This window comes from Xenopus laevis, chromosome 9_10S (assembly GCF_017654675.1).
Source record: "Xenopus laevis strain J_2021 chromosome 9_10S, Xenopus_laevis_v10.1, whole genome shotgun sequence".
Lineage (NCBI taxonomy): Eukaryota > Metazoa > Chordata > Amphibia > Anura > Pipidae > Xenopus > Xenopus laevis.
The window spans coordinates 111738134-111754463 of record NC_054388.1 but is presented as its reverse complement, the minus strand read 5'-3'; the positions used below and the strand labels follow the sequence as shown (position 1 = coordinate 111754463).

The 16330-nt window shown below is 42.3% G+C and overlaps 1 protein-coding gene across 1 annotated transcript in view; it reads right to left on the bottom strand.

Annotated features, from left to right (window-relative positions):
- LOC108703284 (serine protease 27) overlaps positions 1-16330 on the bottom strand; it is a 56824-nt gene that overhangs the window by 14574 nt on the left and 25920 nt on the right. The window contains exon 2 of the mRNA XM_018239401.2: positions 14013-14164. The gene's annotated coding sequence lies outside the window, so the exon portion shown is untranslated. The remainder of the gene's footprint in view (positions 1-14012; positions 14165-16330) is intronic.

Here is a 16330-nt window from a genome sequence, read left to right as displayed (position 1 = left end):
TTAAGTTTTACTTTAATGAAAAACCTCCTAAATGTCATTCTGTGGCCAATAAAGCAGATAAAGTTCTGTCTTGTATAAAAAAGGGCATTAACTTAAGGGATGAAACATAATTATGTCTCTTTATAGGTCCCTGGTGAGGCCTCATCTGGAGTATGGGGGCAGTTTTGGACTCCAGTCCTTAAGAGGGATATAAATGAGCTGGAGAGAGTGCAGAGACTAAGTGCAACTAAACTGGTTAGAGGGAGGGAAGAGTTAAATTATGAGGGGAGACTGCCAAGGTTGGGTTTGGTATTAGCATTCTGTGCCAGGGAGTAGCCTATATTTGGAGCTGCTATTAAACTTCCCCATAATTATGTTGCAGTCTGTATATATTTGTACCTTTTTTTATTTTTGGAATGGTTCAATAACTTGGGAAGAACCTATTTAATTTTAATGAGGCTAAAAATTCTTGTAAAGGCGTGCCGAGTGAAGGAACTGGTTGGTTACAAGGAACACCGGTATAGGAAGGGTAACATGGACTCATTTTATCCTGTGCCACAAACAAGAATGCTGGGAAATTCATAAAAATGAAATGCATATACATAATTAATACATGGTATTTGTCATGCAAATACAATATACACCCTGTACTGTATGGTAAAGCACAAATGCCCGGGTTATTTAGACTATTTATTTCTCTCTTAATTCTCTTGCATCTATAATTAAGTTTCTGGGTATCTGAAGTACTTTAGAGAACTAGGTGGATGAGTGGGGCAGCTTCATGGAGTGTTTAGTATTCCTGAGTGTAATGTTTGCAATAAGATGTTTTATGTAGGGCTTCCAATTTGTTTGGATCGACATGATTGTAGGTATCAAAAGTCCCACCATTTTTTGTCTTACTTTGTAGTTGGGAAGGAATGAACAATGAATGAAAAATAGAGGGAATAAATTCCCAATGTTTGGGAACCACTGCAGTAGAGTGTCCCAGGGGTAGCAAGAACTGACACTCATTTTAGACAACATCACCATGTACAGTATATCTCCATATAACAATAACATCTGGGTCATACTATTATTTTTCATGCTTCTTCTCATATATAGAGCATAAAACATCATGGTCTAATAAAGGTGCAGTTTCATACAAGAAGGTCCATTCTGACAAACAACTATAATAAGGTAAATTTATCTGTTTGCTCCTTGCGTTTGTTCAATGGGAGTAAGTGAGCGGTTTCTGTAGGTAGTGTCAGCATAACATTGTTAATTACTTCAATTATCTCCATATAGGTTACATGCAAAATATAATATTAGCATATATATATAGTTTTGCTTTCTGTATGTGTGACTGCTTTTATCAGTACCAGAATACTGATGTAGCAAAAACACTATTGATAAGTAGCAAAATAACCATTGAGGTGTAACAGGGCCAGTCTGGAGCTAAAATGAATGTTGCACAATTGTTACAGTTAAAAGGGATCTGTCTCAAAAATTTAAATTTAATAGAAGCTTCATCTTGCTGTAATGAGAAACTTTCTAATGAATTAAAAAATTCTGTACCATTTCTGAAATAATCAAGTTACTCTTCACTCTCCCTCTCTGAGCAACCTGTCTCTCTATATTCTGTCTTCATGCAGTAGGCGGAGTATTTGATTGACAGACAGCTCTAATACATCCTTTTGGGGGGTTGCAACTCATAGGCATCACTTTGCAGAGTAGCAGAATACAGAAACTGAAGGTAGTATATATAAAAAAAATTACAAAAAAGAATTTGCTCTTTTTTAAAAATGAATTTCCGTACAGGAATATGTGTGAGGAGCACAATAACAGATTGTTTTGAAACAGTACATTTCCCTATGTCACAGACATTTAGGGGCAGATTTATTAGAGGTCAAATTTCAAATTTATGTGAATTTTTTTGTTCTAATAAATTTGAATGTACTCACAACTCGAACGGGAGGTTATTTATGAAAAAACGAGAATGTCTAATATTCGATCTAATAGTCCCAACCCAAAAATTCAAATCAAATTTGAATTGAGTTTTCATTCCAATAAAAACTCGAATGTCAGAAAGGCAGTTCACAAATTCAAATGGTTTACCAGACCTCTGCCATTGACTTGTAAATGAACTCGGCAGGTTTTAGGAGGTGAATATTCAAATTAGAACTGCTTCCATGGTCGAGGTGTGATAAATATAGCATTCAAATTTACATTTGAATCGGGGGGATTAAAATTCGAACATGTGACTGTGGACACCAAAAAAAATATTTTAAATTTACTATTCAACCCTCAGGGGGTTATTTATCAAAGTCTGAATTTATCTCACTATTTCTATTAAAAAAAGTCTGACCATCTCCGAATTGCTTATTAGAACCTTATTTATCATAGAAAACGCTTGAAAAAACTATTTCAGGTAAAAAAAAATCAGAAAAATTGAATTTTCCCGCCAAAAGTCAGATTTCCAGCCAAAAAGTCTGATTTTCCTGCCAAAATTGGACTTTTGGTGCCAAAATGCAAATATGCAAAAAAAATAAATACATTTTTTGGCCGAAACTCAGCGTGGACCATTTTATTGAAATGGGGCCTTTTCCATTGACTTCTACAGGACCCAGACAGCTTGGAGATGGCGGATTTTCAGATTTTGGGCTATATTTTTATTTATAGAGATCGCCACAGACCACTGAAAGGCGCATTTATTAAAGGATGAACTTTCACTTTTATGGTATACAAGTAATTGCAGGTAAAGTTGCTGTACAGGGTTAGCCAGTAAAAATGTTACAGGACAACCCTTTTGAAATAAAAAAACATAACAAAAGTGATATAAAGGTGATCCCTTTATTGGCTAACTAATATAATCATAACAAGCTTTCAGAACATTTTAGTTCCTTTTTCAAGTGGTTTACACTGAAGCTGTGGTGTTCTCTGGTATATATACTGTTATGTATTGACTGTTAATGTAATGCCAGTAGATGGCGCTGTTACATGTTAAACTGAGATGTGTCACTCTGCTCTGCTGATAATTGTTTCCCAAGTATCTGCCTCTCTATCTCTTCTTTTCTCCCAACTTGTTGGCAGTTCAGCCATGTTTTCCTCCCTAGTAAAGTTTGTTCTACTCCCAGCTGCTGTGAACGTTTTGTGTACTACTGCAGGGTCCAGAACTTAATATATACAACATTCAGCTCATAGGTCACATGACCAACAAAAAGAAATATCAATCTATGTGTGAGGTGTAAAGTCATTTACGAGTGGATCTGTAAGAGACAAGCAGATAAGGTACAAGATAATGTTTGTCAAAGAGGCTGAATATAAATTAGGGCTGAATTATTAGAGTGTAGAATCAAAGGAATTCCATATGATCTCTTAGTCCATATCCAGACATGTTGGTATTTACACCTCACACATAGATTGATATTCCTTTTTGTTGCTCTTGTGACCTATGCGCTGAATGTTGTGTATATACCAGAGCTTCAGTGTAATCCACTTGAAAAAGGAACTAAAATGTTAAGAAAGCTTGTTATGATTATAATAGTAAGCCAATAAAGGGATCACCTTTATATCACTTTTGTTATTTTTTTTTATTTCAAAAGGGTTGTCCTGTAACATGGTATACTCACCAGCTGGCAGAGCCACTCCAGTTCCATGTTACATAAGATATATCTACATGCCAATTATATGTCATCAGTACTAAATATACAACTGCAGTAATTGAGAACTCTCCCAATACTTCCTATTTTTAACCAGTCAATGCATCAGTCCAAAAAGTAACCATATTCCTTCTGTGAGTCCCATAGTTTAATTTCCCAAGTAAATGTGCACATGCCCTAATTATACACAGATCCATACTTCAGATAGCAGGAGCAATGTTTTGACATCAAAAGGTTCATCACCAACACAACTGCAATTGTCATTTACTACTAAGAATGCAAAATTGAGCTCTCATTAAGGATATACATACATGTTCCTTGCACTTGTCTAAACTGCCAGCCTTCTATGATGAATTGTACAAGTGTCTCCATTGACTCTATTACCTCTAGTGTTAGCACAAACCAGGTTGTAGTCAATATCCAATACTTGCATACTTAAATGGAATCGCATGGTAATGCTAGCTGTAACAGATTTCAGTCTAGATTGAATAAGGAACACAATGTGTAATGACATTTATCTGGGCCATATCATTTGGCTAGTGTCAGGGAGCCGGGATGCTCCCACCAGGGAGGTTGTCAGGATCAAGGAGGAAGCCCACAAGGGAGTCAAGGTCGCAGTATCCAAAGGGTTACATCAGGAGAATAACCAGAGTCCAGGCAAGGGTTCAAAGGCAGGCAGAATATCAGCAAAGTCCAAAAGTCCAGGCAAGAGGTCAGCAACAAACAGGAACAAGATAAATCCTCAGAAAAGCAGACAGGAACCCTAGGAAACTTCACAGGAATGAATCCTATACTTGGGCGCCATTCTGGCGTCTTGGTAAGGCTTTTATATTTGAATTTGGCGCCATTCTGACGTCATTGGCGTCCTTGCGCCGACGTCGACGCGCTGACATCATCACGCCAGCGCCTCTACCCACGTGGCGGCCATGGGCCACCATTTTGGGAGCAGCGCCGGCAGGGAAGGACGCGCCACCCGGAGCTCCTGGTCCGGCTTTGGGCGGCGATCGTGACAGTACCCCCCCCTCACGGGGGGCCTCCAGACCACCAGGACTTGGCTTCTGGGGAAATTTGGAGTGGAACTCCCTCACCAGACGAGGAGCATGGACATCAGGGCGTCCTTCCCAGGAGCATTCTTCAGGGCCAAAGCCTTTCCACTTGATGAGGTACTGTAGAGAGCCCCTGGAGATTCTGGAGTCAAGGATCTTCTCCACCTCATATTCTTGTTGACCATCCACAGAGATAGTAGGAGGGGGAGGCTGGAGAACGGAAAAGCGGTTGGAGGTAGCGGGTTTCACCAAGGAGACATGAAACACGTTGGGAATTCGCATCTCAGGGGGAAGCTGAAGTCTGACAGCCACAGGATTGATCACCTCCGAGATGGAGAATGGACATACGAATCTCGGACCCAACTTAGGAGATGGTACCTTCAACCGAATGTTCCTGGAAGACAACCAGACTTTATCACCGACCTTGTTGGGAGGAGAGGGTCTACGTCTACGATCTGCAAACGTCTTATGAACCAGAGCACTCTTCTCCAGGTTTGACTTGGTTGCAGCCCAAATAGCAGACATGTGGGCTGCATGGTCATCAGCGGCCGGAACATCAGACAACACAAAGTCTTGTGGGAAGGCTTGAGGATGTTGACCATACACCGACATAAATGGGGACCTTCCAGTGGAAGTGTGGCAGGCATTGTTATGAGCAAATTCCGCCCACGGGAGGAGATCAGACCAATCATCTTGACAAAGGGAAACGTGGTTCCTCAAGGCTTGGTTCACTCGCTCAGCCGCTCCATTAGTCTGGGGATGATAAACTGAGGAGAATTGAAGATTAATACCCAGATCTTTGAACAGGGAACGCCAGAACTTTGCAGTGAATTGGGACCCTCTGTCAGAAACGATCTCGGCCGGAAGCCATGCAGACGAAAAATGAACTGGATTAACAACTGTGACAACTCCACTGCAGATGGAAGCTTCCGTAGAGGGATGAAGTGGGCCATCTTGCTGAAGCGGTCAATGACAACCCAGATCACGGTGTTCCCACTGGAGGGAGGAAGTTCAACAATGAAGTCCATAGCCAAATGCGTCCAAGGACGAGAGGGAACAGGCAACGGCTGTAGTAACCCACTGGGGCGAGAATGGCTGGACTTGGAAGTGGCACAAACAGTACAGGTAGAAACAAAGTCTTTGACATCTTTACGGATAGTCGGCCACCAGACTAGACGCCGTAAAAGTTCAAGAGTTTTAACAGGACCAGGATGTCCCGCTTGTTTGGAACTATGAGTCTGTTGCAGGATAGGCAGACGAAGCTCAGGAGGTACAAAAGCCATTCCGATGGGGGTATCCAGAGGAGCAGAAGATTGACCAGCCAGGATTTGATCAGCAAACTGAGGGTACAAAGAAGCGATGATCTTGACAGGAGGAATAATTGGCTCTTGCCTTTCAGGAGAATGATCCACCGGAGAAAAACTTCGCGACAGAGCATCGGCCTTCCGATTCTTGGAGCCAGGGCGATAAGTCAAGATAAAGTTGAATCGAGAAAAGAAGAGAGACCACCTTGCCTGTCTGGGATTCAGCCTCTTGAGAGACTGAATGAATTCAAGATTCTTATGATCGGTGTAAATCGTGACTGGAAGCAAAGAACCTTCAAGGAGGTGATGCCACTCTTCTAAGGCAAGCTTGACAGCCAGAATTTCTCGATTTTCTACATCATAGTTATGTTCAGCAGGCGAGAACTTCTTAGAGAAATATGCACATGGGTGCAGCTTTCCATCAGAGGGATGTCTTTGGGACAAGATAGCTCCAGCTCCAACTTCAGAAGCATCCACCTCAATGAAGAAAGGTAACCCTGGATTAGGATGGCGGAGAACCGAAGCGGAAGTGAAGGCATCCTTCAGGGCTTGAAAGGCTTCAATAGCAGATGGGGGCCAAGAGCTAGGTTTACCCCCTTTTCGGATGAGGGCCAGGATAGGAGCTATACAAGAAGAGAACCCCTTAATGAATTGCCGGTAGTAATTGGCAAAACCAATGAATCTCTGGATCGCCTTGGTGCTCAGCGGGAGGGGCCACTCTTGGATTGCGGACACTTTAACGGGATCCATCTCGAAACCCTCTGGGGAGATGATATAGCCCAGAAAAGGAATCTTGGACACTTCAAATACACATTTCTCCAGCTTGGCAAAGAGAGAGTTCTTCCTCAGACGGGAGAGTACTTCCTTCACCTGGGAGCGATGGCATGCAAGGTCCTTGGAGAAAATCAGGATGTCGTCTAGGTATACGACCACAAACTTTCCCAAGAGATCCCGGAAAATGTCATTCACGAATTCCTGAAAGACAGCGGGGGCATTGCAGAGACCAAAGGGCATTACGAGGTACTCATAGTGCCCATCACGAGTGTTGAATGCTGTCTTCCATTCGTCACCTTCCCGGATGCGGATAAGGTTGTACGCCCCACGGAGATCCAACTTAGAGAAGATTTTAGCCCCCTTCAGTTGGTCGAAAAGTTCTGCGATCAGCGGCAAGGGATACCGTTCTTAACGGTGATTTTATTTAGACCCCAGTAGTCAATACAAGGACGTAGGCCTCCATCCTTCTTCTCCACGAAGAAGAATCCAGCCCCTGCAGGAGAAGTGGAAGGGCGAATATACCCCCGCTGTAGATTTTCTTGAATATATTCTTTCATGGCAGAGGTCTCTGCTGGGGAGAGAGGATAAGTGCGACCTCTAGGAGGCATGGTTCCAGGCAGGAGATCAACTGGACAATCGTAGAGACGATGAGGAGGGAGAAATTCTGCAGATCTTTTACAGAAGACATCAGCGAATTCCTTGTAGAAGGAGGGAAGCGTCTTCAAATCAGACAAAGAAATATTCACCCTCTGGATGGGTTCAGCAGGAAGGCAGTGATGTAGGCAGTATGGACTCCAACGAGAAACCTGCCCCGAGAACCAATCAATGATAGGGTTATGCAGGCGTAACCAAGGAAGCCCCAAGACGACTGGAACAGAAGGACAGGAAATAATCAGGAACGATAACTTTTCTTTGTGTAAAGTCCCAACCTGTACAGGCAATTCCCCAGTCATCATAGAGATAAACTCGGATTCAAGGGGTCGATCATCAATGGCGGTTGCACAAAGTGGAGGAGTCAACGGAAACAGGGGAACATTCATATGTTTGGCAAAGAGAGCGTCCATGAAATTACCGGCAGCTCCAGAGTCAATAAAAGCTGAGCCAACAATGGTCTTAGAGGACAGACGAATCTGTAAAGGCAGAAGAAACCTATGAGAGTTCTCTTGTGACTTGGGAGTAACACCCCCTACATGAGTCTTTGCAAGGTTACCTTGAAGAGGGGAACTCTGAGGCTTCACAGGACAGGAGTTGACAAAGTGAGATTGACCCCCACAGTAGAGGCAAAGTCCAGCCGTACGTCTCCGGAGTTTCTCCTGTTCAGAGAGACGAGCTCTTCCGACTTGCATAGGTTCCTCCGGAGGAATAACAGAAGGCTGCTGGGAGGTAGGAGGTAATAGAGGTCTTTGAAAGCGAGGAGCCAACATGGGTGGGAATTGCTTGACTCTGTCCCTATCAGCTTGATGTTCTCTCTGACGAGTGTCCACCTTGACAGACAAAGCAATGAGGTCGTCAACCTGCGTGGGTAATTCACGGGAGACCAGGTCATCTTTGAGGTGGATAGAGAGACCATTGTAGAAGGCAGCGTGATAGGCATCATTGTTCCAGCAAGTCTCTGCAGCGAAGGTACGAAATTCAATGGCATATTCCGCTACACTGTGATTACCTTGGCGGATCTGGAACAGACGAGAAGCAACAGTCGCCACCCGACCGGGAGCATCACCGTCCGGAATTCATGAAGGAAGGCTTTGGAATCGTCAATTAAGGGAGACTCCTTCTCCCAGTGTGGAGATGCCCATTCGAGCGCTTTCCCCGCCAGACGAGTGATCACGAAACCAACCTTTGCTCGTTCAGAGTTAAATTCCGCAGGTTGTAGGGCGAACCGGATCTGGCACTGATTCACAAAACCACGACAGGCTTGAGGGTCGCCACTGTAGAGAGGCGGTGCAGGAATTTGCGGACCAGAAGTGGAGGATTGCGTAGCCATATCGGCAGCAACTATCATGGGCGTTGTCGGCGTTGGAGTAGTCGGCGTTAGCATGGATAACTTTTCCAAAATCGCCTCCAGCGTGCGTCCGACATAATTTTGCCGAGCCTTGTACGCCTCCATGCGGGTATGCAGACCTCAAAAGGCCCTGCCGAAATCCGGCTGAGCTTCCTCAGTGGGATCCATGGCCCAAGTATAATGTCAGGGAGCATGGATGCTCCCACCAGGGAGGTTGTCAGGATCAAGGAGGAAGCCCACAAGGGAGTCAAGGTCGCAGTATCCAAAGGGTTAAATCAGGAGAATAACCAGAGTCCAGGCAAGGGTTCAAAGGCAGGCAGAATATCAGCAAAGTCCAAAAGTCCAGGCAAGAGGTCAGCAACAAACAGGAACAAGATAAATCCTCAGAAAAGCAGACAGGAACCCTAAGAAACTTCACAGGAATGAATCCTATACTTGGGCGCCATTCTGGCGTCTTGGTAAGGCTTTTATATTTGAATTTGGCGCCATTCTGATGTCATCGGCGTCCTTGCGCCGACGTCGATGCGCTGACGTCATCGTGCCGGCGCCGCTACCCACGTGGCGGCCATGGGCGCCACCATTTTGGGAGCGACTCCGGCAGGGAAGGAAGCGCCGCCCGGAGCTCCTGGACCGGCTCCGGGCGGCGATCATGACAGCTAGCTAGCAATGACTTGAGTTGTAGAGACTGTTAAAATATCTAAGCACTAAGATAATTTGTTTGTAAAGCACAGAAACAGCATAAGGGTAGATAGTCCACACCATGGGTAGGGGACCCGCGGCTCCGGAGACTCATGTGACTCTTCATCCTGCTTGCTGCGGCTCGGTCTTGTGGCTTTGCCTGTCACATCGTCTATACAGCCCTCGCACCTGCTGTTGGCTTTGTGACTGTGCGACCGCGGTAAGCTTACGGTTAGCTTACCGTGGTCGCACACTCAGGAAGCCACCAGCAGGTACAAGGGCTGTATAGACATCCCAGGAGTGACAGGCAAGACTGAGCAGCAGCAAGATGATTCATCATGGTCCTTACTGCGGTCACACACTCAAGACAAGAGAATGAAGATCAGCATTGAACTTCAGAAACAGAAGTCACATTAAACAGATGAGAACACTAGCATTTAATAGGGCTATTCAGTGTTTAATTTATTTCAAAGCAGGCCTACACATACAGTACACATTGCACTTCTGTTTGTTGTATTCTGTTGTTGTAACAGTTAAAATTAAAAAAAAATTAAAGTTTATAAACTGTGTTATGTTTTGCGGCACCAGACTATTTTTCTTTAGTGGAAGAGGGGGCAAAATGGCTCTTTTGACAGTAAAGGTTGCTGACCCCTGGGCAACACAATGTATTCTAAACTGCTTGCATAAATAGGACTGTATGTCCTGTATTTTCTGGTTTATAGGTTTATGCAGAATAAATCCCAGCCTTGTTCTAATGTTTTTGCCTAAAGTGGAAATCTGCAGTTGTGTTGCATTATGGCCGAAAGAAGTCAATCGTTTTGGTTATAACAGTGACAGGAACATGGCTTGGGTATATTGCTAAAATGAAAACAAAATGTGGATTTTAGAATAACAATGTGATGGATCTAATAAAGAGATTATTGGAGAAAGGAATAAACTGGGAGATGGAGAATCAGTGATCACTAGTGGGGATGCAGTTGAGAAGTAGATGGTCTTGTGGAAAGCAGAAAGCTGTAATAGAAGAGCAGCATCAAGTCTATATAGACCAGCCATCTGTTGTGCCCATCCATTCAGATATCAGAGAGTGGAAAATAAACACAAAGTAATGTGACCTAGTTCTGATGAGACACACAAACCTGCAGCAGACAAATGTCTATTATTAATCTAAATAAAATATCATATAAATCTAGCAATGTTGTAATGTTGTGTATTGTTATATAATCAGTGCGGGATGCATATCATTGCTATTTTGGCAACTGTGTGGAAAGTAGAGTGCACCCTGCCTAAAAAAATTCCCTTAAGGGGATTTTTTACGCAGGACGCACCCTACTTTCCATGTACTTAAACATAGAACACACTGCACTAATTATATAACAATGGAAAACTAAGGGAAAAATACACATTTCAGATTAAAAAACGAATTATTCTATTTTTATGGAGCTTGTCCTCTTCCCTCTGAACACTCCCGGCTCAAGTGAAATAATTATATAAACCAAAAATAATGGTGAATAAACTAGACCAGTAGGGAAAGTTTTTTTATATATATAACTCTCATCTCCCTATTTTTCTGCAATGCATTCTCACCCTAATGGCATCTTGCTTATTTCTGGTAGCCCAGATTTGTGCCAACGTCATGTGGAGTAAGCTCTGATGCTGACCATCCCAAAAGAAATTCCTTTAGCAATTTATCCTTAAAGGAGAACTAAACCCTAACAAGTTCAGTAATATGGCTAGCGATGCTATTTTTATATAATATATAGATGAAACCTATAGTAGTGATAAAGGCCTTTAAAATCATCACATGCATTTCCCATCTTGTATTTTGTTAGGAGTATGTGTGACACTCACATGCTCAGTGGGCTCTGATTGGCTGTTGAGAAGCTAAGCTTAGGGCTCGTCACTAATTATCCAGCAGAAAATGAGCTTCCCCTGTAATATAAGCTTATGCTACAGGTTTGCTGATTATTAAATTCTGATGCTAATTGCACTGGTTTCTGTGCTGCCATGTAGTAATTATGTGTATTAATTACTAATCAGCCTTATATTGTGACATTTCTATTCTATGTGTACTGTATATTGTGAGTGGCTCCCTAAGCTCAGTAAGTGACAGCAGCACAGAGCATGTGCAGTGAATCAGCAGAAAAGAAGATGGGGAGCTACTGGGGCATCTTTGGAGACACAGATCTTTAATGGTAAATGTCTGTGCTTTCATTTGGATGGTGCCAAAGCCCAAAAGATAATGTATAATATTTGCCCTACTTCTTTTGTTAAGCTTTTGTTTTCCTTCAAGATTCTTGGCAAATGAACCTGATGGAAACAGGTTCCCGTTGTTCTTATCGGTACCGCTTAAATGGAAATGTAAACCATTTCGAGAAGCCATTGGTAAAGAGTATGGGGTCCTGCTGTCCAACACAGAGAATTAGCCCCTCAAAAGCCACGGTGACACATTTTTTAATCTCACTGGTGTGCCCTTATTCTTTAGCTGTACATTTCCTATTATATTATTATCAAATCATTATATTATAAAGTACTGGAATTGAGCAGTGAGTATGTGTTTACAGCATTCATTCTTTCACTTGCTAAACCCCGTTTTTTCACTGATCATCTTTGTACTGGACACAAAAACCTTGTTGGTGTCCAAAGCTGAGTCCCAATCTGTGGGACCAGATTTTTGTGAACCCATCAATTTGAACCATAAATTCAAGTGCTTATGAATCCATCACCCCTGTGATCCTTACATGATGCCCACATTTCATCAGCATAACAAAATGCACCAAACTGTTTCAGGTTTGGCGCCTGAGGTAAATGGAGGCTTGGGAGTAGAGTTCTGTTAGCCAGCACTAAAAAAGCAGCAAATAATTCTTGCCAGTATTGCCAAATGCTTCATAGAGACTGAGGTAGATTAATTTACTCACCGCCGGTTAATCTGACCAATCCATAAACACAAGGAAAAGGTATCAGTAAAGTACCCCGTGAGGAAAAGAGACTCCTGCTGCAGCCATCGAATCTAAGATGATTGAGAATGGAGCACATTTGCAATTCCTGCAGAAAATGTAAGGCGTGCAGGGGTTTCTTCAATGAAATAGAATCAGAATGTTCACAAACATATTGCCAGGGATTCTTCTTTGTTTCCTGCCCTCCAAAAATGTGACTGCTGACCCAGAGCCGAGCCAAGGTAGTTTGGCACCCTAGGCAAGGACTTCAATCAGCGCCCCCCCCCCCGTTCTGTAGGACCATTTACCACCTAATCACTTACAGTTTTTTTTAATAAAGAAACCTTACAACACATTAATGAATTAAACTTTTCTTTTATATAAATATGTAATGTTAACAAACAAAAATAAAGTACACTAAAAAATATCATAAAAACCAAAACAGTAGGATAATTTTATCCTGTTAAACAAAGTGCAATTACTAGAATATCCACAACATTTTACTTTTAACACAACTACTAAGAGAAAAGTGCAATCCATCAATTATCCATGCAAGCAGCAGCCAAGATATTCTGCCTGTGCCAACAGCACACAAAATCTGTACCTGTGCCAGCCAGCAGCACCCAAAATATTGCCCCCAATATGTACCTGTACAATATTTATACTTCCTATAACATTGGCATCATCTTCATCAGTCAGACTGGTGGCAGCCCTATCTGTGATTGTAAAACTCATATTCATTATTTTCAAATTTCATACTTATTCAGAAGATTGAAAGGTGAAGGTAGGGTACTCTCTGAAACCCCTCAAAATCCACAAGTAAGCATACGTTTCGCCAAGAAATGCAATACAACTAAAAAAAGCAGTTCTTCATTTGGCACATAAAGTTAACCTGGCCTTTTATCCAAGACACCCTGAGGTTTAAGGGTTCTGAGGCCTTGATGTTCCTTCTGGTCTTCTTTCATGGGAGTGTCTTCTCTCCACCACCCTCTCTCTTTCTCTATTCAAACTAGGCTTGTGTTTGTGAAAAAGTAGCTTTTCACGTTCTTAATGATTCCTCATCCCTGTTAATTCTGGGGTTACTTTGGCTTCAGGTACACAACCCCCAAATGTATTGGGTAACTGGGGAGATTATCCAGTGGGGATCCAAGTGCAAGGATTCATGTCTAGCTTCCACTCTAATGGTGGCAGTTGCTTCCCTAGATAAACTTCCTTCTTTTGAGCATTGCTCTAAGTCTCGTTCTGGGGTACATAGTTCCCTATCGGCAGTTACATCCGCTCATAAAAGAGCAGCTGATAAGACCCATAGGGAGGTACCCAAATATCAGGGTGGGGACTTGGTTTTTCTATCCACAGGGAATATCAATCTTAAAATCCCATTTTTATTGGTCCATATCCTATTGTGGAGATTGTGAATCCAACCTCTGTACATCTTGAGTTACCTGAGATGTTTATGTTATCTAACCTGTTTCATGTTTCTATGTTAAAACCAGCCATACAGGTTCACCAGCAATGCTGTCCTCCTCCAGTGTTGGTGAAAAGTATGGTCAAATCTATCCCAGGGTTGACAACCTTAGGAGACAGTTCCATCCCAGGTCTCCTGGTAAGCTTGAGGGTCCAGTGGCTCCTCCTAGAGGGGGGATAATGTAAGGACTCACCCTGGTGGTCTAGTGGGCAGCGGGGACCAACGTCACTCCTTTGGCGTGGACACCCGCTGCATTGCTGCTTTCTCCTTCAGTGCCGGCTTCCCTTTGGCGAGCGCGGTGCACACTTCCGGGTTTTACGCACCAGCGTGATGACGTCATTGCGTCTGGAAAATAGTAAAAAAGGGGAATTCAGGTTACAGCACATTGCTCATTGTTAGGTTCTATTTATTAAAGTTCCTGGGTGTATTCTATGTGATTCCTGATCTTCTGGTGTTTTGGCCATTGCCTGCTGTCTACTCTGAATTCTCCAATCTGATGTTTTGCCTGTCCACTGACTATTCTACGCTCTTCAATCCTGATTCTGGCCTGTCTGATTGTTCTACCTCTGCTTGTGCTGGCCCAGCCTGCCTTCCTAGCGGCTTACATCCATCCAGTATCCTTAGTGAGACGATTATGCCCCTTTACTCGTCCAGAACCTTTTAGCTTTGCTTCTCTCTTAATAAGACCTGGCGGCATCCAATTAGCCGAGGACTCCTCCCAAGGTGAAAGGCGGCGGTTACAGGCAAAAGTAAGAGCCAAGACCAAGGAGCTTAGCTAGAGTTCTGGATTTAGGGTGCCGTTCGTGACAGTTTAGATGGTATTGCATATATAAATCCATGAAAAGCTTTATTCCAACTCTGTCCCACAAAATGATCAGTCTTCTCCAATGCCACCTAGAATCTCTACAACAACAACAAACCCTGCTTTCTGTGAAAAACCTGGGAAGTGATGGAATGTTTGTATGGGAACAGCAATTTGGTTTTGGAATTAAGGGAGTGGCTTGGATGGAGAGCTGGGCCAACCCGACTGGGCACCCTAGGCAACCTGGCCAGCCACCACACTTTCCACATGATGTTAATTATACTTTTTATAGGAAACAAAACAACAACAGATAACTGTGTATCTTTAATCAACACCCATTAAGAAGGGCATTTTTGTAGGTTTTAGGGCCCTCTATTGCTTTCCATTTCTATTTTGACAAATTTGGCTGATGTTTGACCTTTGTGTGGTGCCGTAAAACGGGTTTAACCCAGTTGATATAGATTGAGTCCCAATCAAATATTGATTGGAAGAAAAAAATCCCATTGAGCGAGGACTTTGTGATGTTATTGTAAGCCTGGCAGCTAAACAATTAGATCAGCTTGAGTTGACCTACAACAGATCAGTGACAAAACCAAGAATAATAGTTTGTTCTCTTAGTGTATAAAGAAGCCAGCAAGACATTTAATATGAGGCTAACGAGAAAGTCATGCCAACCCAATGACTATAATTCAGTTGAGCATACCTGATAACAGCAATTGACCATAAGTGCAGTGTGTAAAGTGCAATATTACATGCAAACTGCCTTGTTTTTGTACTTTGTTCTTAGCCATAAGTTACAATTGCAGTCAGGGAGGACAATACACCTGGCGCCAGAAAGTGAAAGAGAAACAGAATGCATTTAGGTATTTATTATTTTTAATTGCATTTCATTGCCATTGAATCACCTTTATTAAGTGCTGTCATTAACAAATTCACCCATCACTAGTCAGCATAATATCCAAAGATTTTGTGATATTAAACTCTATAGCTAGTATATGAGTATATATCATTTAGGTGAGCGTATAGAGGGGTCAGTGTATGGATGCTGGATTTCATTTGGAGGGGTTGAACTTGATGGACTTTTTTCAACCCGGTCTAACTATGTAACTGTCTTTCATCTTCAATTGAGCAAATAATGACACCATTCCATGGGATCCACTGTACTGTCCAAGTCAAATATGAGATCAGAAGTCAAGTGGCCAAGTAGATACCAGTCCACCTTTGTAATATAAATAATGAATGCAAGGGTCATTTTGGACCTTCCAAGAACTATCTATGATTTTAGACCAATGATTTGTTCAAGTTTAAATTCGCTTCTGATATCAATACAAGCAGAATATGCAAATTAAGGCAAATCCTAATCTCTTTTTTTCCAGTCTATACATTGAAATTGTAAATACAGTATATGTAAAGCTACTTCAGTTTATGATTACATTTTACAAACATACACAGAATGGTGCCAGATTTATTACCCTTCTCTTCTTGTCAAACATTTTGGGGGCTATTTAGTAAAATCCGAAAATTTCTCACTATTTTCTTAAAACCACTTTGACCAAACTCCAGTGCACATTTTTATCATAATAAATTTACTGGAAAAAAAATCTGGTGAGAGTAAAGACTCGATGAAATCGTAAAAAAACCCCTAAAATCATACGTTTTTTTTGGATTTGATGCTTGAAAACTGAGATTTTTTTGGATTATATTCGTAT